This window comes from Somniosus microcephalus, chromosome 13 (assembly GCF_052327205.1).
Source record: "Somniosus microcephalus isolate GS21.2 chromosome 13, FLI_Smic_1.0, whole genome shotgun sequence".
NCBI classification, from domain to species: domain Eukaryota; kingdom Metazoa; phylum Chordata; class Chondrichthyes; order Squaliformes; family Somniosidae; genus Somniosus; species Somniosus microcephalus.
The window spans coordinates 10,207,441-10,234,169 of NC_140999.1; the positions used below are offsets into that span (position 1 = coordinate 10,207,441).

The 26,729-nt window shown below is 43.3% G+C and overlaps 1 protein-coding gene across 8 annotated transcripts in view; it reads right to left on the minus strand.

The window, feature by feature from the left end:
* Positions 1 to 26,729, minus strand: part of gng7 (guanine nucleotide binding protein (G protein), gamma 7) — a 211,419-nt gene that overhangs the window by 151,781 nt on the left and 32,909 nt on the right. For 4 of the 8 annotated variants that reach the window (XM_086004482.1, XM_086004477.1, XM_086004483.1 and 1 more), the window contains exon 2: positions 17,023 to 17,087. The exons of the other annotated variants lie outside the window; for them this stretch is intronic. The gene's annotated coding sequence lies outside the window, so the exon portion shown is untranslated. The remainder of the gene's footprint in view (positions 1 to 17,022; positions 17,088 to 26,729) is intronic. 8 annotated transcript variants of the gene reach the window in all.

Below are 26,729 nucleotides of genomic sequence, written 5' to 3' on the forward strand. Positions count from 1 at the left end.
GGTGGAAGTAGGTGGTTCTCAGCATGAAGCAGGGTCGGAGACAGGCAATGTTACGGAGGTGGAAGTAGGTGGTTCTCAGCATGAAGCAGGGTCGGAGACGGGCAATGTTATGTAGGTGGAAGTAGGTGGTTCTCAGCATGAAGCAGGGTCGGAGACGGGCAATGTTACATAGGTGGAAGTAGGTGGTTCTCAGCATGAAGCAGGGTCGGAGACGGGCAATGTTACGGAGGTGGAAGTAGGTGGTTCTCAGCATGAAGCAGGGTCGGAGACAGGCAATGTTACATAGGTGGAGGTAGGTGGTTCTCAGCATGAAGCAGGGTCGGAGACGGGCGATGTTACGTAGGTGGAAGTAGGTGGTTCTCAGCATGATGCAGGGTCGGAGACAGGCAATGTTACGGAGGTGGAAGTAGGTGGTTCCCAGCATGATGCAGGGTCGGAGACAGGCAATGTTACGGAGGTGGAAGTAGGTGGTTCTCAGCATGAAGCAGGGTCGGAGACGGGCAATGTTACATAGGTGGAAGTAGGTGGTTCTCAGCATGAAGCAGGGTCGGAGACGGGCAATGTTACGGAGGTGGAAGTAGGTGGTTCTCAGCATGAAGCAGGGTCGGAGACAGGCAATGTTACATAGGTGGAGGTAGGTGGTTCTCAGCATGAAGCAGGGTCGGAGACGGGCGATGTTACGTAGGTGGAAGTAGGTGGTTCTCAGCATGATGCAGGGTCGGAGACAGGCAATGTTACGGAGGTGGAAGTAGGTGGTTCCCAGCATGATGCAGGGTCGGAGACAGGCAATGTTACGGAGGTGGAAGTAGGTGGTTCTCAGCATGAAGCAGGGTCGGAGACAGGCAATGTTACATAGGTGGAAGTAGGTGGTTCTCAGCATGAAGCAGGGTCGGAGACGGGCAATGTTACATAGGTGGAAGTAGGTGGTTCTCAGCATGAAGCAGGGTCGGAGACGGGCAATGTTACGTAGGTGGAAGTAGGTGGTTCTCAGCATGAAGCAGGGTCGGAGACGGGCAATGTTACGGAGGTGGAAGTAGGTGGTTCTCAGCATGAAGCAGGGTCGGAGACAGGCAATGTTACGGAGGTGGAAGTAGGTGGCTCTCAGCATGAAGCAGGGTCGGAGACAGGCAATGTTACGGAGGTGGAAGTAGGTGGTTCTCAGCATGAAGCAGGGTCGGAGACGGGCAATGTTACGGAGGTGGAAGTAGGTGGTTCTCAGCATGATGCAGGGTCGGAGACAGGCAATGTTACGGAGGTGGAAGTAGGTGGTTCCCAGCATGATGCAGGGTCGGAGACGGGCAATGTTACGGAGGTGGAAGTAGGTGGTTCCCAGCATGATGCAGGGTCGGAGACGGGCAATGTTACGTAGGTGGAAGTAGGTGGTTCTCAGCATGATGCAGGGTCGGAGACAGGCAATGTTACGTAGGTGGAAGTAGGTGGTTCCCAGCATGATGCAGGGTCAGAGACAGGCAATGTTACGTAGGTGGAAGTAGGTGGTTCTCAGCATGAAGCAGGGTCGGAGACAGGCAATGTTACATAGGTGGAAGTAGGTGGTTCTCAGCATGATGCAGGGTCGGAGACGGGCAATGTTACGTAGGTGGAAGTAGGTGGTTCTCAGCATGATGCAGGGTCGGAGACAGGCAATGTTACGTAGGTGGAAGTAGGTGGTTCCCAGCATGATGCAGGGTCAGAGACAGGCAATGTTACGTAGGTGGAAGTAGGTGGTTCTCAGCATGAAGCAGGGTCGGAGACAGGCAATGTTACATAGGTGGAAGTATGTGGTTCTGGTGGCGGTACAGATATGTGGTCAGAAGCTCATCTCGGGGTCAAACAGGATGCTAAGGTTGCGAATGGTCAGGTTCCGATTCAGACAGTGGCCAGGGAGGGGGATGGCGTTGGTGGTTAGGGAACAGAGTTTGTGGCGGGGACCGGAGACAATAGCTTCATTCTTCCCAATATTTAATTGGGGGAAATTTCTGCTCATCCAATACCGGATGTCAGACAAGCAGTGTGACAAGCTTTTGCTCAATAATTTTCAAAAGCCCATAGCTGGGGAGGGAAAAAATGAATGTTTCACATTTCCCAAATATTAGTTAAAACAACAGTTAAAACAGCTACAATACAAAAAGTAAATACTGCAGATGCTGGAAATCTGAAATAAAAACAGAAAATGCTGGAGAAACTCAGGTCAGGCAGCCTCTGTGAAGAGGGAAACAGCTTCCTTCTCCGTTTCGCAGAAAAAAATAAAAGCGGTTCACTATTTTCTAGTGCAGGCAAAACTGGAAGAGGGGCCGTGTTAAAACATCATTGTTAGCACCTCCACTATCAAAAAATGTCAAAACTCAAGTAAAACCACAGTTAAAAGGTTAGGTTGAGCAAGGGTGTAAGTCTGTGTGGAGGAGAGAAAGGGCACACTGAATCAGCAGTGGTCACCCCCTCATTTATCGGTCATCGAGATCCTCCAGATTCACAGTTACTTTTTTGATTTATAAAGAAGCACTTTACAGAAGTGTTAACACATGTCCTAGTAGATTGCAATATTGCAAAAGCTTTTGATAAAACAGATTTGAGATCTGGTTGTGGTTGATGCTCTTACCTACTACACTTGGCTGGTTTTACAATCTCAAAAAACTACACATTAAAATTGCATCAAATTCAGATGCATTTCATTCCCAAAACATGACTTAGAGAGGAAAGATTTCAATTACCACACATTAGCAGTCTCACTGCAATGCAACAATCCGATGTACTAGCTAGGTTCCCTAAAGCCATTAGATAATAAGTTAATGAATGGGATCCAGCCATGGCAATATTAATTTTTTTTTAAGCAGTTTGTGCAAGTAGCTATGAAGGGATAGAAGGTGGGCTGCTGCTTACAGATTCCACAGTGAGAGCTGCTGATCTTGACTGAGTACACAAAACCACAGAAGTCAAAAGTCACTAGAGAAACTTGCATCTCTAAGCAGCCAGCACAGGAGTGGCTGTGGCCACTTTAGGTATTCACTTGTATTTCCTCACTCAGTTACAAAATGGCGTACATGGTAGGGACGACCAAACTGGGAAAATGCATCAAAATGCCAAGATTAAAACGAAACTTACAATAATTATTTTTAAGGTGCCTTATGATGCTTTCAGAACCTATCAAAGTCATCTACCCCACTATCTTTTAAAGTTCTAGTATATTTCCTTTTCATATGGCAGACCAAGTCTAATTAAAAAGGATATTGTTATTACATGTTAAATGAATGGAACATGTGCCACAACCGAGGGAAAGCAAATAACGTGTGTGCAACAAGTTCTAGAAAGAAAGAAGTTACGTAGGTTCCCCGCAAACTAGATTAGTTCCACATTCGACTGCTGGATTGCCAAACTTTCCATTTATAAATTAGAGTCTTTTATAAAATAGTTTTTTTTTTTGTTTTAATGTCACTAAAGTAGTTTCACATGTGCAAAACTGACATCACGTCTGCCAGTTATGACATGGAAAGAGAGCATAATTCTACCCAAAGGGCAAGTTCTGATTGAGGTGACCATGAGGGGTGAGGGGCAAGAAAGGAGACGACAGAGGAGAAAAGAATAAGCCGAGACCGTGAATTCACACCAGAGAGAGGATGCATATCTAGGGGCACACAAGAGCTTTGGTGAAAGTTTAGGAGCACATCACCAGCCCAAACATAGCTGGAGAATTCTCCTTTGCAACCTACAGAATGGAGTTCAAGTCAAAGCAATTATCAAAATAAGAAACCAAAAGGTTCCCTTGATGAATCAATTTGTAAGCTCAGTGCACTGTGTGCATCAGAAAGATCTCTGGTTCGATTCAGAGACTATCGCCATCAATGTAACAACATAGGAACAGGAGTAGGACATTCACCTTCGAGCCTGTTCATTCAATTAGATCATGGCAAAATATGCACTACAGTCTCAGGGCTCTCGCTCCCAAACTGCTCAAGTACTCATGCTAGAAAGGATGTGCAAGTAGACATGATGGGAAAGCAGGGCCAGGTTCAAACAGCCAGCTGACACTTGCTGCTTAGGCTCAATCACATGAAGAACAGCTGCTTGGTTAAGGTAACAGAGGGTAGGCAGCTGATAGAACTGCACCCCAGCAAAAAGATCAGTGCATTCAGGAGAGGAAAAAAATTGGAGCGCGAGGTGAAAGAAGGGATTAAAAGTAAGAGATGTAATAAATCTCCATACAGAAGCTGGTGAAATACTGATTTACCTCAACATTTGTAAATAAATTGCAAATAAACGTGCAGTTAAGTCACAAACTAAAGATGTATACACTGTTATTTGTGGAGGCTGCTAACATCTGACTAAACAGACCTGAAGAATGCAGAGCTGGCAGATTGAAACATTATTTCTAAATGAATTCTTCTATAACATGAAGCAATAGTGCCCTCTAATGGGCATAAAGTATAAGAAAACATTTTAATTAATTTAATTTAAATAAAAATTAAAAAAGTAATGGAAACAAAAAACAAAGTATGGCAGAAGATGGATAGAAGAAAATAACAGGAAAAAAACTGGAAACACTCATCAGGTCAGGCAGCAGCCATGGAAAAACAACAATCAACATTTAAGGCCATCGGACCTTCCTCAAGACCATTTATATATGGGTATACTGGACAAGACGTGTCAGCCTTTCCGCAGTCCATGTAGGTGATATTGAGTGATCTCAGATGTTACATACAATTAAAAAACATTAGCATCAACTTTTGCAAGGCTGCTGTTCAGAGATAATTTTCTCAATATTAGCAATAACTATTGGGAGTACAGTATAGATTTACTGGGACGCTGTCTGATATGAGAAAACACAAACATGATGCAAAACTTGGAAATCTGGGGCTGGTTATGTCAGAACAGATATTACTGGGTGATTTGATAGAGGTATTTAACATTGTAAAGGGATGGGATAGGGAACTGTATATAGAAACAAACCGTTTCCAATGTTTAAGGGGTCTAGAATGAGGGGGGGAGCATTATTACAAGATTAAATACAAGAGATTTAGGACAACATAGACCATTAACATGGAGTTGGTTGGGCCAAGCAGCCTGCTTTTATGTTGTAATTTCTGTGCAATTCTTCTCTGGCATTTTGTGCAGGCAAAATGTATGCCAAGAGTGCAAAGGCAAATCCAGCAAAGTAAAAACAAACGTACACTCTGTTACTGAGTAGATATAATCATTAAACACTTGTTGCAGGGAATGAAATGCACCACTTTTGAGGAACAGTCTATTCTAGGATAAGATTTGGGTGTGGACAAAATCTGAAATGTAAAACATTTTAAAAGCCTGTCCTTGCTCAAGGAATTAAATAACAGTGAACATCCATAAAACTGAACTCAACTACCTACATCAGTACAATAGCAAAATACTGTGGATGCTGGAAATCTGAAACAGAAAATGCTGGAAACACTCAGCAGGCCAGGCAGCATCCGTGGAGAGAGAAACAAAGTCCACGTTTCAGGTCTGGGACCCTTTGTCAGAGCTGGAAAAAGTTAGGGATGTAACAGGTTTTCAGCAGGTGCAGAGGCAGAGAAAGGGGGGGAAGGAATTAAAGGGACGGTCTGTGCTAGGATGAAAGGCAGGAGAGATTAAATGTTGCAAATGGGGATGGCAGAATCAACAGCTGCTGCTGAAAAAAAATGGGGGCCGGAGTTATAGTCTGAAATTGTTGAACTCAATGTTGAGTCCAGAAGGCTGTAAAGTGCCTAATCGAAAGATGGGGTGCTGCTCCTCGAGCTTACGTTGAGCTTCATTGTGCCTACATCAGTACATGACCCAGAATATGGCCTCGCTTTGTACAACATGAATGTTAGAACACACAATCCAGGTCACTATACTGCAGTAAATGGTCAAGTATCAGCAGATCTGGAAAGTCTAAAGCACTTAGCAGAGGGGAGAAACTGGTCAGGGAGGGATGCACGCTTGGCTGACATTTTACCTATGCAAAATGTCAGAAGAAATGCATAGAAATTTCAACACAGAAACAGGCTGCTTGGCCCAACCAAGTCCATATTGGTGGTCTATATTGTCCTAAATCTCTTGCATTTAATCTTGCAGTTATGTCCCCACCATTCTAGACACCCCCCCCCCCCCCAAAACATCTGAAACATTTAATTTCTAAATACCCTATCCCACCCCTTTACAATGTTAAATACCTCTATCAAATCACCCAGTAATCTCTGTTCTAATATAACCAGCCCCAGATTTCCAAGTCTTTCATCGTGTCTGTGTTTTCTCATATCAGACAGCATCCTATTAAATCTACACGGTACTCAAGTGTCACTGGTCAAACACCATAAACAAAGAGCAGCCTTAATTAAGCTCGTGGAGGGGTAAATTATGGTTTTAAAAAAACTACAAAAAAAGGCCCCAAGTTATGGAAATAAAGAAAGAAATATTTCCTGGGCCAAGGGGGCACGATAAACATGAAATGAATACCCTCTGCCCCCTCCACAGTCTTCAAATTCAGTTGGGGGTAGGGGAGAAAACAAGACCTAAAACAAAAAATAAAATGAATTGCACAGCAACTTGCAACAAAAACAAACTAAACTTAGCCCAATGTAAACATTAGCAAACATGTATATACAAATTAATAATAAAGTCTGGGGAAAAAATCATCAGCATATTTGCATGTTTCTCTATGAGAGCGCACACATGCGTTTGGGATTGAAACTTCAGCACAATCTCATCTGAGTCAGAGATCGAGTTCACGCTCCAGACCAGGGCTTGAACACATAAGCAGAGACTCCTTTACAGTACTGAGGGAGTGCTACATCATTGGAGGCACCGAGATATTAAAATGGTGCCTGCCCTGTCTGCCTGTTTAAGCGGGAAAAAAAATCCCATGGCACTATTCGATAAAAAACATAAAATTTCTTCCACAAGTGACTTGATGAATACATCTTTTTTCCCCCCCAAGCAAAACACAAAAACAGTTAACTGGTCATTCATCTGTAGGATGTGCAAAATGCCTGCTGTTTTTGTTTGGATTGCAGTCACTGCATTTGTTCATTCTACGTGAAATGCTTAGAGACAAGGCAAGGTGGCACATAAATGCCAATTGTTCCTCTCAACTTGGCATTGATAGAAACCATGTTTAACCAGATTCAATTCAAATTCTGAAATTAATAAAATATTTAGTTACAGCAGAGGGGAAGGTTGCTCCCTGGAGCAGAGTGTTCTAACCCAGAGTGGAATTGCTGAGTTCAGTGTACACCAAGATCAGGCTTCAAGGACAGCAAGTTCTCAAAGTTCATCACTTTATGTAATCTTGGTTAGAAAGATGCCAAACTAAATAAACAGACAAGACAAAAGAGAGTCGTAACTTTGGATGGCATGTTAAAAATGAACTGAAATTCCAACTATAGGGTTCAGTAAGTAAATGGGCCACGAGGCAGCAGCAAACCTTGTATAGGCCAGGGAGGTCCTCAGTTTCATCTGTACTAAATTAGCTGACCATCGCCAGGGCAACAATGGGAGCAGAACTGGCCGCAATGCTCTCAGGGTGAAAGGAGAGAGAAGTGGTAAGTCACCCAATATGTTCTAACTACTATAATTATCTATTGGAAAATAGGGAGACCAGTTTAGGTGATAGCATCCTCACAGATGGCCTATTAAAGCTCAACATCCAAGTTTAAACAGGAACAGCAGCACTGTGGTGAGGTACTGGAAGGCCAGCAGTGCCGGCAAAACCTTACACCAGCATCAGTCACTCCCCTCAGGACAGAAGGGAGGAAAAATGGGGGGGCGGGGCAGAGGGAAGGGTTAAGTGAAGTTTGGCACCAACAAACTACTCCATGTAAAACCCCGACTGAACAAAGGGGTAGAAATCTGAACATCTGTAGTATAACCAGGAACTACAACACAAAACAGCCAAACATTAGTTGAATAAACTATTCTACTCATAATATACAAGCAAGCCACATTCAATAGATGTCATTAATAGGTTGGGAAGCTTTTAAAAAATGACACACATGTACATACACGTGCGTGATACATCTCCCTACTCCCCTATCCAAGTCTGTGTCTCTAAAATCATTGTGTGATGGTGAATTTGCACCCATTGCTTTAACTGACAAGATTAGAAAATTGTTCCCAAGCTTCAGCCCAAGATGAGTTCTCAGCAATTCCAGTTTCCAGTCATTTATGCAGCAGAATAATAAGCAGCTTGAAGTAGAGCACATTCAAGAGGGGGAGGTTATTTACCAGCACTGACAATGAGCTGCCGGGAAGGTGTCAGCTCTTTCACTGTTCCAGCAAATTATTCAATGCAGAAAGGACAGGATAGAAGTTCCTGGTACGAGTCTTATCTTCCAGTAGGGACAGTGACGCCTCATGAATAGGAATTAAAATTGATATTTAATGTGGCAGATGTTCCAGAATGTCAGCATGATGCAAAGTTTAGAGATCTGCTTGCACCAATCACATCACCTCCACAATAAAGGATCTGACTATGCCACTAAATCATCAGAGTAAAATGAACCGGCTGCTACTCTTGGCAGAAATGCTTGTTAAGTCTATAGACTCTGGCACAGTTCCCATGGATTGGAGGGTAGCTAATGTAACCCCACTATTTAAAAAAGGTGGGAGAGAGAAAACGGAATTATAGACCAGTAAGCCTGACATCGGTAGTGGGGAAAATGCTAGAGTCCATTATAAAAGATGTAATAGCAGAGCACTTGGAAAACAGCGACAGGATCGGACAAAGTCAACATGGATTTACAAAAGGTAAATCGTGCTCGACTAATCTACTGGAATTTTTTGAGGATGTAACTGGTAGGATAAGGGAGAACCAGTGGATGTGGTGTATTTGGACTTTCAGAAGGCTTTCAATAAGGTCCCGCATAAGAGATTAGCATGTAAAGTTAAAGCACATGGGATTGGGGGTAAGGTATATATTAATGATCTAGATGTAATATCTCCAAGTTTGCAGACGACACAAAGCTGGGTGAGCGTGTGCGCTGTGAAGAGGATGCCGAGAAACTCCAGTATGATTTGGACAGGTTGGGCGATTGGGCAGATGTAGTATAATGTGGAAAAATGCGAGGTTATCTACTTTGGTGGCAAAAACAGGAAGGCAGATTATCTGAACGGCAATAGATTGGGAGAAGGGGAAGTGCAACGAAACCTGGGTGTCCTTGTGCACCAGTCGCTGAAGGTAAGCATGCAGGTGCAGCAGGCGGTTAAGAAGGCAAATGGTATGCTGGCCTTCATAGCAAGAGGATTAGAGTACAGGAGCAAGGATGTCTTGCTGCAGTTGTACAGGGCCTTGGCGAGACCACACCTTGAGTATTGTGTGCAGTTTTGGTCGCCTTATCTGAGGAAGGATGTTCTTGCCATGGAGGGAGTGCAGCGAAGATTCACCAGACTGATACCTGGGATGGCAGGAATGACATATGAGGAGAGATTGGGTCGATTGGGCTTATATTCGCTGGAGTTTAGAAGAATGAGAGGTGATCTCATTGAAACTTATAAAATTCTAACAGGACTAGACAGACTAGATGCAGGAAGGATGTTCCCGATGGCCGGGGAGTCCAGAACCAGGGGTCACGGTCTAAAGAAAAGGGGTAAGCCATTTAGGACAGAGATGAGGAGGAATTTCTTCACCCAGAGAGTGGTGAACCTGTGGAATTCTCTACCACAGAAGGCAGTTGAGGCCAATTCATTAAATATGTTCAAGGAGGAGTTAGATATATTTCTTAAGGCTAAAGGGATCAAGGGATATGGGAAGGCGGCAGGGACAGGGTACTGAATTTGGATGATCAGCCATGATCTCATTGAATGGCGGAGCAGGCTCGAGGGGCCGAATAGCCTACTCCTGCTCCTATCTTCTATGTTTCTATGCTTACAGCAAAATCTCACTCCAGAAATAAAAACCTCTTAAGGAGGCTGAAGGGATGTAACCTGTCACCCCTGATCCTCTCTAACTTTTACCGCTGCACAATAGAGAGCATCCTGACTAACTGTATCACAGTATGGTATGGCAGCTGTAGCTACTATGACCGGAAAGCCCTGCAGCGGGTAGTCAAACCTGCCCAACGCATTACCGGCACCCGGCTACCGACCATAGAGCACATATACCAGAAACGCTGTTTACGGAGGTCACGGTCCATCATCAAAGACCCTACCCACCCCAGCCACAGTCTGTTCGCCCTCCTGCCATCTGGGAGACGCTACAGATGCATTCGCACCCGTACGACCAGATTTAGGAACAGCTTCTTTCCCAGGGCTGTCATCCTACTGAACTCCACAAATAAACTCTAAAGCCTGCACATCTGCCAATGCACTTTATTATGGTTATGTTTATGTTAATGTATTACAAGCCAAATGTATGTTGAATGTTTAAATGTCTTAATCTAAATGTACACTCTCGGGAGCCGCAAGCCTACATTTCGTTGTACTGCACTTGTGCACTAACAATGACAATAAAGGTGATAATAATTATAATAATAATAATCATAATTACATTTTTTCCCCTGATTTCCAGCAGTTTACTGATGATTTTTAATTTGGGAATTCACCTCAATAGCCCTGGGGCTACATACATTAATAGTTTTCACTAAGTATTTCAGTAGCAGATTCAGCTTCAAAATCCTCAATCAGCCCACTTAAAGTGCAAAAATGGGTTTCAAAACCCCTACAGAAAATGGCGTTACTTTCTTAAAAGTTGCATTAAAACAGTAACCTGAAAAGGCTTCTTCTTAAGCAGTCCCTTGGAACCAACGATGACTTACTGCCACATTAAAAATTGAGTTCTCGGGTGACTGATGAGTCCAATGCGGGACCTACAGTCTCCGTCACAGGTGGGGCAGACGGTGGTTGAAGGGGCGGGTGGGTGGGGTGCTTGGGTTGACGTGCGCGGTTTGCGCTTGCTCCCGGTGAAGAGACTCGAGATGTTCGGCGCCTTCCCGGATGCTTCTCCTCCACTTTGTGCGGTCTTGGGCCAGGGATTCCCAGGTGTCAGTGGGGATGTTGCACTTTTTCCAAGGAGGCTTTGAGGGTATCCTTGAAGCGTTTCCTCTGCCCACCTGGGGCTCTCTTGCCGTGGCAGAGCTCAGAGTAGAACGCTTGTTTTGGGAGTCTCGTATCGGGCATGCGGACGATGTGGCCCGTCCATCGGAGCTGATCGAGCATGGTCAAAGCTTTGATGCTAGGGATGTTGGCCTGTGCGAGAACACGGATGCTGGTGTGCCTATCCTGCCAATGAAGAGGCTTACCATACTACAGAATCACTGCTTTAACTGCTTTTCTGCACCAGTTAAAATGAAATGGTGGTACTGTATACGTCAGTGCGAGAAATTGAAGACTAACTCCATTGTCCTTCAATTAAAATTGAAACTGGAGGCGCAAGTACACTTAGCGCTAAATAATTCATTTCTTTAGGCTTCCTGAAAGCACTATCTTAAATGCTTTTACATATATGGAGAGTGTTGTTATTCTCCTTTTCAAATCACATAGCACACTTGCAAAATTTAAATCAGGCAAACCTGATTAAGTACTATAGCAAAATACTGCAGATGTTGGAAATCCGAAATAACAACAGAAAATGCTGGAAAAACTCAGCAGGTCAGGCAACATCCGTGGAGAGAAATTTGAGTTGACGTTTCGGGTTTGACCCTTCTTCAAGTCTTTTCCCACTTTTTTCCCCCTCTCCCAGTCCCTCACATGTGTAGCAAATGCCCAAAAAGAGTGCAAACATTCTCAGCTACCACTCACTAAGTCCTAGTATAAATACATCTAACATCCAATCAATAATTGCAATAATCAATGGATTCGTCAAAAATGGGAATGATTGGCACAGCCATTAAGTACTGCTCAGTTTCAGCACTTACATCTTTTGTTCAGTTTTCCCCTTCTCAAAGAAATGCAAATGTATGTGGCAAGATTCCACTCACAGTGGCTGCCCTCCTGAAGTTGGCCATTCTTCAAGTCCAAGGAATGTTGACAGACTATTTAACTATAGAAAGAATCACAACCTGGTCGCTCACTGTCCTCACCAGACAATCATGGATGCATTTTTCCAGTAAGGATTGTAAAATAGCAATCAGGAGCAGCAATCTTGGTTGATCTAGCCCAAAGGGTACCAAGGCCAACTGGATCACACGGAGATCAGCAGAGATGACAAATCAAAGCTGGGACCTTCTACTCAACAGGCAATTAATTTAGGCATAAGGGAGGATAAGTTTATTTAATGCAGAACAAATACTACTTAATGCATTTTTAAACTATGTTAACATATACAGAAAACACTTCCTTAGCTCAAGGGATTACGCGAGTCAAATTATGTTACTGCCAACATGGACATATCCCAGATATGTCTGAAAGCCAAAAAGACGGGGGGGGGGGGGTGTTAATGAAATGGTGAGATATAATTGTTCTGTTTTGAATGTCCTCAAGAGGCCATTTGAAGAGCACGGAAGCATTTGTGGAGAACAAAAACATTGGGCTACAGGTTACCAACAAAATGGTAATTCAAGAGAAATTTCTGGACGGTTTACAGAATTTAAAAAATCTGACCTCAAGGTATGACCTCTGCATATCAAGGATAAACTGATCATACTTGCAACTGTATAAACTGGAACACATATGCAATCTATTAGTTGAGTTATATAAAGTTTAAAAAGGGAAATGTTTTAGGACACATACATAACAGATAGAAACAACATGTACAACATCCATCACCATATTTCAAATAGAAAGCACATTCAGGGTTGGGGGGGGGGGGGGGGGGGGGAAGAAACATGCACAACATTCCAGCCATGCTCTGCATACATGGAGCTGTTATTTATTCTGTTCATCATGATTGCAGTCTTTTCCCACTTTTTTCCCCCTCTACCAGTCCCTCACATGTGTAGCAAATGCCCAAAAAGAGTGCAAACATTCTCAGCTACCACTCACTAAGTCCTAGTATAAATACATCTAACATCCAATCAATAATTGCAATAATCAATGGATTAGTCAAAAATGGGAATGATTGGCACAGCCATAATCTCATGACCCAGAGTTTACTGTAAGCCCAGTCAGCAGACATAACCAGTCTAGGCTCGATTTCCAGGAAGAAAAACACCATCTACTGGTGGTGCAATAGCCTCCTCCTGCCACATGACCAGTACATTCTGACAGTGACACCGCAAATTGTGACTATGACATTAAAGGAGGAACAGAAGTGCCAGCGAGTGCTTCCAGCTCTCGGGCAGATAATTTTACTGTACCAACTCCTGGAACCTGCATTTAAGTTGGAGTTTACAGAAGGTGAAAGATAAACGAACGGGTAATTTAACAGGAGGAACAGAAGAGTCTGATGGTGACAAAGGCAGTTTACTTTTGCGTTGCAGGTAGTTGCATGTATAGCAACTTCGGGAGCCTCCACCATTAGCTAAGTGTTGGCACAATATCAATGCAGTCTAAACACAACATACACAGCGTGTGAATTGACTATTGGTGCAATATATTTCAGTAGAGCTGAGAAGCGCACACTATGTCCAGTCAGATGCACAAGCTATCATACAAAAGTAGCTGTAACACTACATACATACTGACAATAATTAAGGCACTACACTCATACACAATGAATGTCTGAAGGATCTCTCATTTATTCTTTTAAACTGCCCTCAAGCCCCCATTTGGATGTTGGAAAAAATTCTGATATACTGTCGTACATTGTATGAAGAAGAAGCACCTACTCCTTCCAACCTCTCCTGAAAACGAGGATTCACCACACAATCTCACTGGGGCTGTCCAAAGAAAGTGGACAGTGTAAATCACATTGCTGCAGAGCAGAAATACCACTCCTGGCCCCCCCTTAAGCTGCCTATAGAAAGGCAGGTCAAGTGCCTGTCCTGAACTGGGAGCAGTGTGCAGGGAAAGTGCAACTTTTCTAAACTCAGGTGGAGACTAATGTAATAAATAGATCACTTTTTACACCAAACCAAAACAAACTGCTTTGCAAAACAGTAGCTTTAAATGTGTACAAGTGGATAATTCTGTTTCTTACTCACTACAGGACATATTATACTGTATTAATAGTCACACACACAATCCCCATCAATTGCAATAACAGCATTTCATACTTCATTATGTTACCATGCCACTAAATTCACAAACAGTACCCTTTCAACATGTACAGGGTAATCCATAAGTACACCCAACTGTAACTACGATAGTCATTTAAAAAAAATTGATCCACCCATATTTTGTAGCATGTATTGAAATGAGTGATTAAGTGAGCACAAGCCTGTTTTTATAATTGCTACACTGGTTAACTGCTAGTTATAATACATGACTAATTTAGAACATTTAAACACCAATCTTTGTACATTACAAGCTCTATTGCAATGACCAATTTACCTTTCCCCTTTCTGTAGGCATGATACAATAAAAGATAACTTGTGCAAAAATGACTTCAAACACCAATTGATACATGGATTGAATAGTAAATGTGGCGCTTGCAGTATTGTGCTTTGAAATGTCAGCAAACCATACTTGAACTGTTTGTTCACTAGATTGTCATAAGGTGTGGATCGCTTGGTTCATTCTTTCACTGGCAACAGCGCCACCTACTGACCAACTTTGTCACATACACACATACCACTCAAGCTCAAAGTGCAAGTATATTACCAAATCTTTAATGAAACAAACCCACCAGATTCACAATTAAGTATTAAAAGCCAACAGTTTAAAAAAATAATATAGCTCTTGGTGACTGATGGATTTGGATATCTTATTAAACTATTGACTCCATGGCAAAGAAAACATGCAAGACATTAAAAATGCTTATAATGTTACGCAGGAAATAGCGGTTTGTTCCACTGATTGTACTGCAAAACAGTTAGCTAAACGTGGTAGATCTCGACGTGTCACCTGGCTGCATATGGTTCCAGAGCCTCCAACTGTACTCACTGGCCTGGAGTTTTCTCCTTGGGCACAACCTGGATGTTAGACCCGAAAATGCATCCAAAGTTGCCCTAATTTTGCAGATGTCAATTTACATCCAAGTACGCTCCCAATCTCATTAGAATACACCCAGACTCAGTTGGTCAGTTTGGTGGGTGAAGATTCATTTGGACACAAGGTTCGATGGACAGACGTAAAAGTTAGAGGATACAAAAGCAAAATACTGCGGATGCTGGAAATCTGAAATAACAGAAAATTCTGGAAATACTCAGCAGGTCAGGCTCTCTCTCCACAGATGCTGCCTGACCTGAATATTTCCAGCATTTTCTGTTCTTATTTCAGAGTTCCAGCATCCACAGTATTTTTTGTCTTTTAAATCTGCCTGCCTGATCTATTCTTACACTATTTAAAAAAAATTATCTTTACAAATGTGAAAATATTAAAAAGGAACATTACACAAATACAATAAAACAGGTTGATATATAAAGTTTGAGGAGACTTGGATGTACTGTAGGTATGTGGGTAACTCACTTACACCCAAAATTTCACGATCTTTTAAACCATGTAAACCGGTTTGCACCCAGAGATTGTGGACATACCTGGGCGCAAATGCAAAAGAAACACTGGGCCACTATTTCAAAGTTACCAAAATATTTCATCTTAAATGCACTTACAGAAAAACAAAAAATAACTTCTCCCCACACTAAGGCACCAACTCTGGCTAGATACATGGATGCCAGCTGCCCTACAGTACCATTTCCTATGGCCATTCTTTGTGCACAAGTTGAGATGGCGAATGCAGGCAGTCTATCTGACCATGCAAGGCATAACAATTGAACCCAATCCTGTCTTCCACACATTTTCCAGCAGGTTTGCTGGACAGCAAGTAGTTAAGGGCTTCCCTCCTTTGGCACAGTGCCCCAAGACTGTGGGTACAGCTAAGAATTGAATCTGGGACCTGGTCTCCTATGATTTACTGCTTCATCAGGCAATGCCACTGGTGAAGCAGCACACAAGATAATTTCTTTCCTCCCCCCTGCCAATTTTCTCCCTTTTCCTACACTCCTGAAGGAACCGACTCCTTGCTGGGGTTCAGTTCCACAAGAAATAGGCATCATCTGGTACTTTGCCCAAGAAGCTACCATTCTTGCATGAGCTTAATAATATTTTCAGCAGCAGTCTATACTGTGGGTGCGTTACAGCCAAGTCATCAATCAGCCAAGGATCAGAACAGAAATCTGGACAATTTTCTCCCTACCCAGGGGCACTGAGGCCAATTGCAGTATCCCATCGGAGATCAGGAATAAACTAACTCAGCATAGACCAATGATTGAATCTAGGACCTTCTTGATCTGTAGAGCTCAGCTACTCACTGTGACATCAAGGTAAACAAGGTAACTTAACCGATGGTATAAAATGCAGCCCTGAAAAACAACATAGAATCATAGAAATTTACAGCACAGAAGGAGGCCATTCGGCCCATCATGTTTGTGCCAACTGACAAAGAGCTCTCCAGCCTAATCCCACTTTCCAGCACTTGGTCCGTAGCCCTGTAGATTACGGCACTTCAAGCGCATATCCAAGTACTTTTTAAATGCAATGAGGGTTTCTGCCTCTCCCACCCTTTCAGGCAGTGAGTTCCAGACCCCCACCACCCTCTGGGTGAAAAAAAGTTCTCCTCAATTCCCCTCTAATCCTTCTACCAATTACTTCAAATCTATGCCCCCTGGTTATTGACCTTTCTAAAGGGAAATGGGTCCTTCCTATCCACTTTATCTAGGCCCCTCAAAATTTTATAAACCTCAGCATCCAAGATTTCTGAATTTCACAGATGTAGTGCACCCTCTTCTGGTTCTGCACACTAAAAGGACTCCAATCCATCCTTTCATGGTCATAATGGTAGCTAAGGGGAACATGATCTAGGTTAATCTGAGCCACCATCACTGGTAAAATAGGCATTGTAAATCCTAGTCATACACAATGGAAAAACAGAGCTCCAGCATTTACACTTCCTTCTTTCACAATAGTTAGGCATAGTTGAACTATTCTCATGTTGGCTTACTAGCATTATAAGCCATCACCAAGATCTCTGCTTTAATAACATTTATTTAAAATACTGACCTTATTAACTGATCCAGCTAGAACAGTGAGACTTCACTTTATACTCCAACAGAAACGAACACTTCCTGGAAGCGGTAAAAAAAATCATTTAATTTCTATCCATCACAGCAAGGATATTTTAATTTAAAATCAAGTATAGAAGGGATAATTTATTGAAAAGCAAAACCACAGTTATTTTAAAGCCAGCATTGTGTATGATAGCAAAATTGTGTATGTATGTAGCTCAACATATTAGTATACATGTATAAAAAGCTAATATGTTGAGCTACATTTTATCCATTTTTTTATATATATATATATATATATATATATATATATATATATAGCAGGTTACCCGATGCCCACACTTCCAGCAGGGGTTACTGAATAGTCATCAGGAGCAGGAACCCTGGCCCATTGTCAATAGCCTCATACCAGGCCAACTGCAGTGCCCACTGCCTCGGGTGAGATTAGCACAGTACAAGCTTGGGGTGAACTCACCCACGTGAGCTGCAAATGCTATTCAACTATGGAGGGCATCATTGGTAAGCCAAACCCATAACCAAATACACAAACTTCTCAACAGGAGTCAGTGGATTGCAACCATGTAACTTGCATTTACACAGCGCCTGTAAAGTAGAAATAAACATCTCCAGCATGATCCCACACCAAAAACATCTTCCCCTCCTCCCCCTCTTTCAGCATTCCAAAGGGACCGCTCCCTCCATGACACCCTGGTCCACTTCTCTATCACCCCCAAAACCCAATCCCCCTGCAGCTTCCCATGCAAGCACAGGAGATGCAACACCTGCCCTTTCACCTCCTCCCTTCCCACTGTCCCGGGCTCCAAACACTCCTTCCAGGTGAAACAGCGATTTACTTATACTTAAGTCATAACTCTTGCAAATTGTACACTATATTCGCTGCTGACGATGCGGTCTCCTCTACATTGGGGAGACCAAACGCAGATTGGATGACCGCTTTGCGGAATACCTCAGTTCAGTCCGTAAGCGTGACCCCGAGCTTCCAGTTGCCTGTCACTTTAATTCTCCACTCCACTCTGATCTCTCGGTCCTCGGCCTATTACACTGTTCCAACCAAGCTCAACGTAAGCTCGAGGAACAGCACCTCATCTCTCGATTAGGCACTTTACAGCCTTCTGGACTCAACATCGAGTTCAACAATTTCAGACCATAACCTCGGCCCCTATATTTTCTTTTTTCTCTCACATGGCAGCTGTTGAAGATCCTGCCATCGCCATTTACACCTCATCTAGAGCCATCTTTTGTTTCTTAACCTGTCCCATTACCATCTCCTTTTGCCTCGCACCATCATCCCTTTTGTCTTTTAACCTCTCCTGCCTTCTATCCTATCACAGACCTTCCCTTTGTTCTTTCCTCCCCTCCTCCTTTTCCCTGCCCCACAGTTGCTTAAAAATCTGTTACTTCTCCAACTTTTTCCAGTTCTGACAAAGGGTCATCGAGCTGAAACGTTAACTCGGTTTCTCTCTCCACAATGCTGCCTAACCTGCTGAGTGTTTCCAACATTTTTTGTTGTTTCAGATTTCCAGCAGCTGCAGTATTTTGCTATTGTATTTGTAACCTCTATCTTTACATCTGGTGTGTTGTGCTCGACAGAGATTTATCGCCACCATGAGGCTAAAAGATGCATTACACGTAATATTGGCAGTACTTCTGCACTTTTCTGCATCATTTCGCTCCCTCCTACAGATTTCTGCTCAAGCACATGCCCAACTTACTAAGCTTTTGAGTACAAACTGGAGAAGATTTATGAAACAAATACATTACATCCAAATTCTATAAAAAACTTGGAGACTCAAAAGTTTATACATTTGGCAACAATCTCACTTGAAGTACCTAGAACTGTAACCGTGCTGGGCAAGAACACATTTCAGTCAAGAACCCATACACATTGATAACTGAAAATATAGCATCCATCAGAAGATACTACTTGATCATCTAGGATCAGTTGCACTTTTCTAATGAAGTCAAAGTTGCCATCCCCCACCTCACTGTGGATGATTGTATAGACATAGAAACATAGAAGATAGGAGCAGGAGTAGGCCATTCGACCCCTCGAGCCTGCTCCGCCATTCAATGCGATCATGGCTGATCATCCAAATTCAGTACCCTGTCCCGGCTTTCTCCCCATATCCCTTGATCCCTTTAGCCGTAAGAACTATATCCAACTCCTTCTTGAATATATTTAATGAACTGGCCTCCACTGCCTTCTGTGGTAGAGAATTCCACAGGTTCACCACTCTCTGGGTGAAAAAATTCCTCCTCATTTCTGTCCTAAATGGCCTACCCTTTATCCTTAGACTGTGTCCCCTGGTTCTGGACTCCCCGACCATCAGAAACATCCTTCCTGCATCTAGTCTGTCCAGTCCTGTCAGAATTTTATAAGTTTCAATGAGATCACCTCTCATTCTTCTAAACTCCAGCGAATATAAGCCCAATCGACCCAATCTCTCCTCATACGTCATTTCTGCCATCCCAGGTATCAGCCTGGTGAATCTTCGCTGAACTCCTTCCATGGCAAGAACATCCTACCTCAGGTAAGGCAACCAAAACTGCACACAATGCAAGATGTGGTCTCACCAAGGCCCTGTACAACTGCAGCAAGACATCCTTGTTCCTGTACTCAAACCCTCTCACTACAAAGGCCAACATACCATTTGCCTTCTTAACCGCCTGCTGCACCTGCATGCTTACCTTCAGCAACTGGTGCACAAGGACACCCAGGTCTCGTTGCACTTCCCCTTCTCCCAATCTATTGCCATTCAGATAATAATCTGCCTTCCTGTTTTTGCCACCAAAGTGGACAACCTCACATTTATCCACGTTATATTGCATCTGCGATGTTTCTGCCCAATCACCCAACATGTCCAAATCATCCTGGAGTTTCTCGACATCCTCCTCACAGTGCACACGCCCACCCAGCTTTGTGTCGTCTGCAAACTTGGAGAAATTACATCTAGTTCCCTTGTCTAGATCATTAATATATATTGTGAATAGCTGGGGTCCAAGGACCGATCCCTGCGGTATCCCACTAGTCACTGCCTGCCACTCGGAAAAGGACCCGTTTATTCCAACTCTTTGCTTTCTGTCTGCCAACCAGTTCTCTATCCAAGTCAATACCTTGCCACCAATCCCATGTGCCTTAACTTTGCACGCTAATCTCTTATGCGGGACCTTATCGAAGGCCTTCTGAAAGTCCAGATACACCACATCCACTGGTTCTCCCTTATCTATTTTACCAGTTACATCCTCAAAAAATTGCAGTAGCTTAGTCAAGCACGATTTACCTTTTGTGAATCCATGCTGACTTTGTCCGATCCTGACACTGTTTTTCAAGTGCTCTGCTATTACATCTTTTATAATGGACTCCAGCATTTTCCCCACTACCGATGTCAGGCTTACCGGTCTGTAATTCCCCATTTTCTCTCTACCACCTTTTTTGAATAGTGGGGTAATAGCTACCCTCCAATCCATGGGTACTGTTCCAGATTCCATCGAATGTTGGAAGATGATCAGCAATGCATCTACTATTTTTAGGGCCACTTCCTTAAGTACCCTAGGATGTAGATTATCAGGCCCTGGCGATTTATCTGCCTTCAATCCCATCAATTTCCCTAACACCATTTCCCTACAAATACTGATTTCTTTCAGTTCCTCCCTTTCATCAGACCCTATGTTCCCCAGCATCTCTGGGAGGTTATTTGTGTCCTCCTGTGAAGACGGAACCAAAATATGTATTTAGTTGGTCTGCCATTTCTTTGTTCCCCATTATAAATTCCCCTGATTCTGACTGCAAGGGACCTACGCTTGACTTCACCAATCTTTTTCTCTTCACATATCTATAAAAGCTTTTACAGTCAGTTTTTATGTTCCCAGCAAGCTTACTCTCATATTCTATTTTCCCCTTCTTAATTAAGCCCTTTGTGCTCCTTTGTTGAATCCTAAATTGCTCCCAATCCTCAGGATTATTGCTTTTTCTGGCCAATTTATATGTCCTCTCCTTGGATCTTATGCTATCCCTAATTTCCCTTGTTAGCCACGGTTGAGTCACCTTTTTTGTTTTATTTTTGTCCCAAACTGGGATGAACAAATTCTGTAATTCATCCATGCGGTCTTTGAATGTTTGCCATTGCCTATCCACAGTCAACCCTTCGAGTGACATTCCCCAATCAATCCTACCCAACTCATGCCTCAGACCATCGTTGTTTCCTTTATTTAAATTTAGGACCCTAGTCTCTGAGACAATTACTTAATTCATTCTCCATCTTAATGAAGAATTCGATCATATTATGATCGCTCCGACCCAAGGGGCCTCGTACAACAAGATTGCTAATTAATCCTTTCTCGTTACATCCCGCTTTGACAAACTCAGCTCACAGGTAGCAACACCATGCCCCTCACCAAAACCTTTCCACCTGGCTATATTTTCCACAACCTGTTCTGCCCAAACCAGTCGCAGTGAGGCCCTCATCAAGTCCCATCTTGGTCCCTGCCACTACTCCTCTGGAACCTTCTCCATGCACCACCTCACCAATGCCAACCTTTTTGCTACTACCTAAAAACTCTTATCTGCCAAACCCCCTCACCACCCAAGGCCCACCAAGTTCCTTCCAGATATCCTCCCTCAGCTTCTAGACTGAGCAAAGCCTTATCTGCTATCTCATCGCCTCTTTCTCCCCACCCCGCTGAATTCACCACCCTCCTGTCTGCCCTAAACCTGTCCCTTCACATGGAATATGGGTAGGAGAGGCCAAGACTAAGATCGACAGATGGCATCAAGGGATACGGATCAAAGGCAGGGTAAAATGGAGTCGAGGTACAGATAAGCCATGATCTCATTGAATGGCGGAACAGGCTCAAGGGGCTGAATAGCTTACTCGTGTTGTTATGTAAGATCCTAAGACACCTTTCAAAAGAAGAGAGAATTCTTCCCATGCCATGGCTGACCTTTCAACCACCCCCCAAAAAAGTTAATTGGTCATTTAATTGCATTGCTGTTTGTGTGATCATGTATGCCAAACAGCACCTGCATAACAGTCTGTATTCAAATTAATTCATTGTGAACTGCTTTGAGACGTTTGAGAGGTGCCATATAAATGCAAGCCTCAACTTTAATGCCCCTATTTTGCCATATGCTTTTGGAGAGAAAACGTTCAAAGTCTGACATCTACCTGCATAAACTGGGATGGGAGAAAACAAAGGTATAAGCAGAAGCCTTGGTGCCTAAAAGAAAAATGTTATTCATATTCAATAGTATAACACAATTCTGCCCGAACAACACTTGCTACAGTTTAAGAATCTCTTTCACAAAATATTTCATAGGATACATAGATACATAGAAGATAGGAGCAGGAGTAGGCCATTCGGCCCTTCGTGCCTGCTCCGCCATTTAATGAGATCATGGCTGATCCTTTAATTCAGTATCCCGTCCCCGCCTTCTCTCCGTAACCCTTAACCCCTTTTGCCCGTAGAAATATATCTAATTCCCTCTTAAATATATTTAATGAGCTGGCGTACACTGCCCTCTGTGGCAATGAGTTCCACAGGTTCACCACTCTCTGAGTGAAGAAATTCCCCCTCATCTCTGTCCTAAATGGTTTAGCCCTTATCCTTAAATTATGTCCTCTAGTTCTGTTCTCACCCGCCAAGGGAAACATTCCTTCTGCATCCAGTCTGTCTAGACCTGTCAGAATTTTATACACTTCTATGAGGTCCCCTCTCAATCTTCTAAACTCCAGTGTGTACATCCCTAAACTACATAGTCTCTCCTCATAGGTCATTCCCGCCATTCCTGGTATCAGCCTGGTGAATCGCCGCTGCACCCCCTCCATGGCAAGAACATCCTTCCTCAGATGAGGCGACCAAAACTGTACACAGTACTCGAGGTGTGGTCTCACCAGTGCCCTGTACAGCTGCAGCAAGGTATCCCTGTTCCTGTATTCTAACCCTTTTGCTATGAAGGCCAGCATACCGTTTGCCTTCTTGACCGCCTGTTGCACCTGCATGCTCGCCTTCAGTGACTGGTGTACAAGAACACCCAGGTCTCTCTGTACTTCCCCCTCTCCCAATCTATTGCCATTTAAATAATAATTTGCCCTCCCGTTCCTGCACCCAAGGTGGATAACTTCGCACTTGTCCACATTATAGTGCATCTGCCATTTATCCGCCCAATCGCCCAGTCTGTCCAAATCGCTCTGGAGCTTCCTGGTCTCTTCCTCTGAGCCCACCCCACCTCCTAGTTTAGTGTCGTCTGCAAATTTGGAAATGCTGCATCCGACTCCCTGATCCAGGTCATTAATGTAAATTGTGAACAGCTGGGGGCCCAGGACAGATCCCTGTGGTACCCCACTTGTTACTGCCTGCCATTCAGAAAATGAGCCGTTTATTCCAACTCTCTGTTTTCTATCTGACAGCCAGTTCCCTATCCACGCCAAAACTTTCCCCTTTATCCCATGAGCCTCAATTTTCCATGCTAATCTTTTATGTGGGACCTTATCGAAGGCCTTTTGGAAGTCCAGGTACACCACATCTACTGGCTCTCCCCCATCTATTCTACCAGTTACTCCCTCAAAAAATTCCAATAGATTAGTCAAGCACGATTTACCCTTTGTAAATCCATGTTGACTCTGTCCTATCCTGTCCCCATTTGCTAAGTGCTCCGCTATTTCATCCTTAATGATGGACTCCAGCATTTTGCCCACAACTGATGTAAGGCTTACAGGTCTGTAATTACCTGCTTTTTCCCTACCCCCCTTTTTGAATAGTGGGGTAACGTTAGCTACCCTCCAATCCATCGGCACTGTTCCCGAGTCTAATGAATTCTGAAAAATCATCCTTAGTGCATCCGCTATCTCTAGGGCCACCTCCTTCAGTACCCTAGGATGCATGTTATCAGGCCCTGGGGATTTGTCCACCTTCAATCCCTTTAGCTTCCTTAACACCATATCCTTAGAGATATTGATTTGCGTCAGTTCCTCCTTTGCCAATGTCCCTATTTTTCCCGATATCCCAGGGAGGTTTTTTGTGTCTTCCTTCGTAAAGACTGACCCAATGTTTTTTTATTTTACAAACTATTCACATGTTCATAGAATCATAGAAATTTACAGCACAGAAGGACACCATTCGGCCCATCTTGCCTGTGCCAGCTGACAGAGCTCGCCACCTTAATCCCACTTTCCAGCTCTTGGTCCGTAGCCCTGTAGGTGACGGCACTTCAAGTGCATATCCAAGTACTTTTTAAATGTGACGAGGATCTCTGCCTCTACCACCCTTTCAGGTAGTGAGTTCCAGACCCCCACCACCCCCCTCTGGGCGAAAACATTTCTCCTCAAATCCCCTCTAAACTTCCAACCAATTACTGTAAATCTATGCCCCCTGGTTATTGACCCTACTGCTAAGGTAAATCGGTCCTTCCTGTCCTCTCAATCTAGACCCCTCAATTTTATACACCTCAATTAGGTCTCCCCTCAGCCTCCTTTGTTCCAAGGAAAACAACCCCAGCCTATCTAATCTTTCCTCATAGCTAAAATGCCCCAGCCCAGGCAACATCCTCGTAAATCTCCTTTGCACACCCTCTGGTGCAATCACATCCTTCCTGTAAGGTGGTGACCAGAACTCCATGCAATATTTTAGCTGCAGCCTAACTAGTGTTTTAGTATAAAGGGTTGAAAAGTGAAACAATAAACTTGGGATGGGGGGGGTGGGGGGGTGATGAAAAGAGTAATCATAAAAAAATGCAGCAACCATTTTGTACCACAGGTTTTAAATCTGAATTGAACAAAATGTAAACAAGACATTAATCACCAAGCTTCTGCTCGCATTACTTTTTCATTCTTTTGTGCAAGGACCCAATCACAACAAATAGGCAATTTTAATTCAAAGAAGTTGATGAAATGAAGATGCCAAGGGAAAATAACTTGAGCTTCGACGGCTTCTCCGTAAGCGCGAGCTAAAAAAGGTTAACCCAGTCAAGAAATCACAAAAAAGCTGGGACTCACAGGTACAGTAAAGCCCCAAATACAGAGTTCCTGGGGCCGGACGGCTTAATTTACTATAATAAAATATCCTGCATTATAGTGTAATTCAGTTTTATGAATCTGCAACAAGCCAGCAATTCATTTAGACAGCAGTATTGTCGTGAAGGGCAGCATATAAAGCTTCCACTAACTACATAATTAGGGCTTCCATTATGAAACAAATGCTGTTCTTAAATAAGATTCAGAATGTAACAAACAAACATGCTCAAAGTTGCAAAACTAATCAGAGATTCAGGTAGCATCATACACAGCAATAATGAAGGTCAAGTAGTTCATAGTCATCGGACTTCAGATTCATTTACCACTTTGCAGCACCATCACTTACATACACATTTATAAAAAGTGGTGCATTGCATAAGTTGTTGACTAGCTGCAGAACAAAAGCTCTTGCAGAATTTAACATATTTTACTGCCAACATGTTTCATCATTCAGATCCATTCATTGCTGGCTAGTAAGACAAAATGTTTTTTTGCCTTTTTGTAAAAAAGTACCAGGAACATTCTTGGCTGTGTACAAGACAAGGGCAGATTGCTCAAGGCTATATACTCTCCCACATATTTGATTACTGGAAGCAGCAATGCCAAGGTGCTGTACGTACAAATGGAACCAAACATTTGGTGGATTGGAATATCTCAAAGTGGTCTATGTGGATGTTAAATGATATTATCGTACACAGTCAGCAGAAATAAACCATAAACAATTTACAAACACATTCACTATATGAACGTAAAACTCAAGTAAAACCAACACTCTTAATGCAATAACATCACTGGCCTGAAAATGCCTCCTGCCCCTCATTTACATTTTATCAGTGACACTATCCACAAGCACAGGGTCAGCCTCCATAACCAACACAAACATTGAACTTTTACTCTCACTACTGTTGCTGTCAGATTAAGTTGTGCACAAGCCAGAATTTTCTCCAGGTTGGCAAGATGGTGAACGTCCTATGATGCTTCCACTCGAATCTGCATGCTACAGAAGGTGCTAATTCTACCCCTGCATACATGGTATGCAATTTTTATGTTCTGTTGACCCCGAGACAAGCTTTAAACCCCACATCTGGTCTGTTACCAACACTATCGACTTCTACATTTCACAGCATTGCACATCTGCACCCACTGAAGCTTTTACCCATGCTTTAATCACCTTCCAACTTGATTTATCCAACATACGTCATTGGCTTCTACAGCTCAACCCTACATAAACTAGATAATCTAATCCAGACCACTACCTCTCATATCCTATTCCAGACGCCAATCACCTTCCCATCCCTGTGCATGGACTTCAAAACGCTAATTTTCCAATTCCCTCCATGACCATGCTCCTCCCTACCTATGTAATCTTACCCAATCCTACATCCCAGCATACACCTTCCACTTCACCACCTCCAGTCTACTGCATGTTCTCTACCATCCACTCCATCATAAAACAGCCTTAAAACCAGCGCAACCTTGGACTCAAATACTGTTCCAAACCACCCTACTTAACTATCTTTCCCCCACCTTCAAAAGCCTCCACAAAACCCATCTCTTCTGGCCATGCTTATGGGCGCAGCCCCGCCACTCTGTCTCCTCTTCCTTGCGTAGGGGGCTGCTGAATCTACTAGCACTTGGGAAGAGGGTACCAGGCTATGTTATGACCATAGCA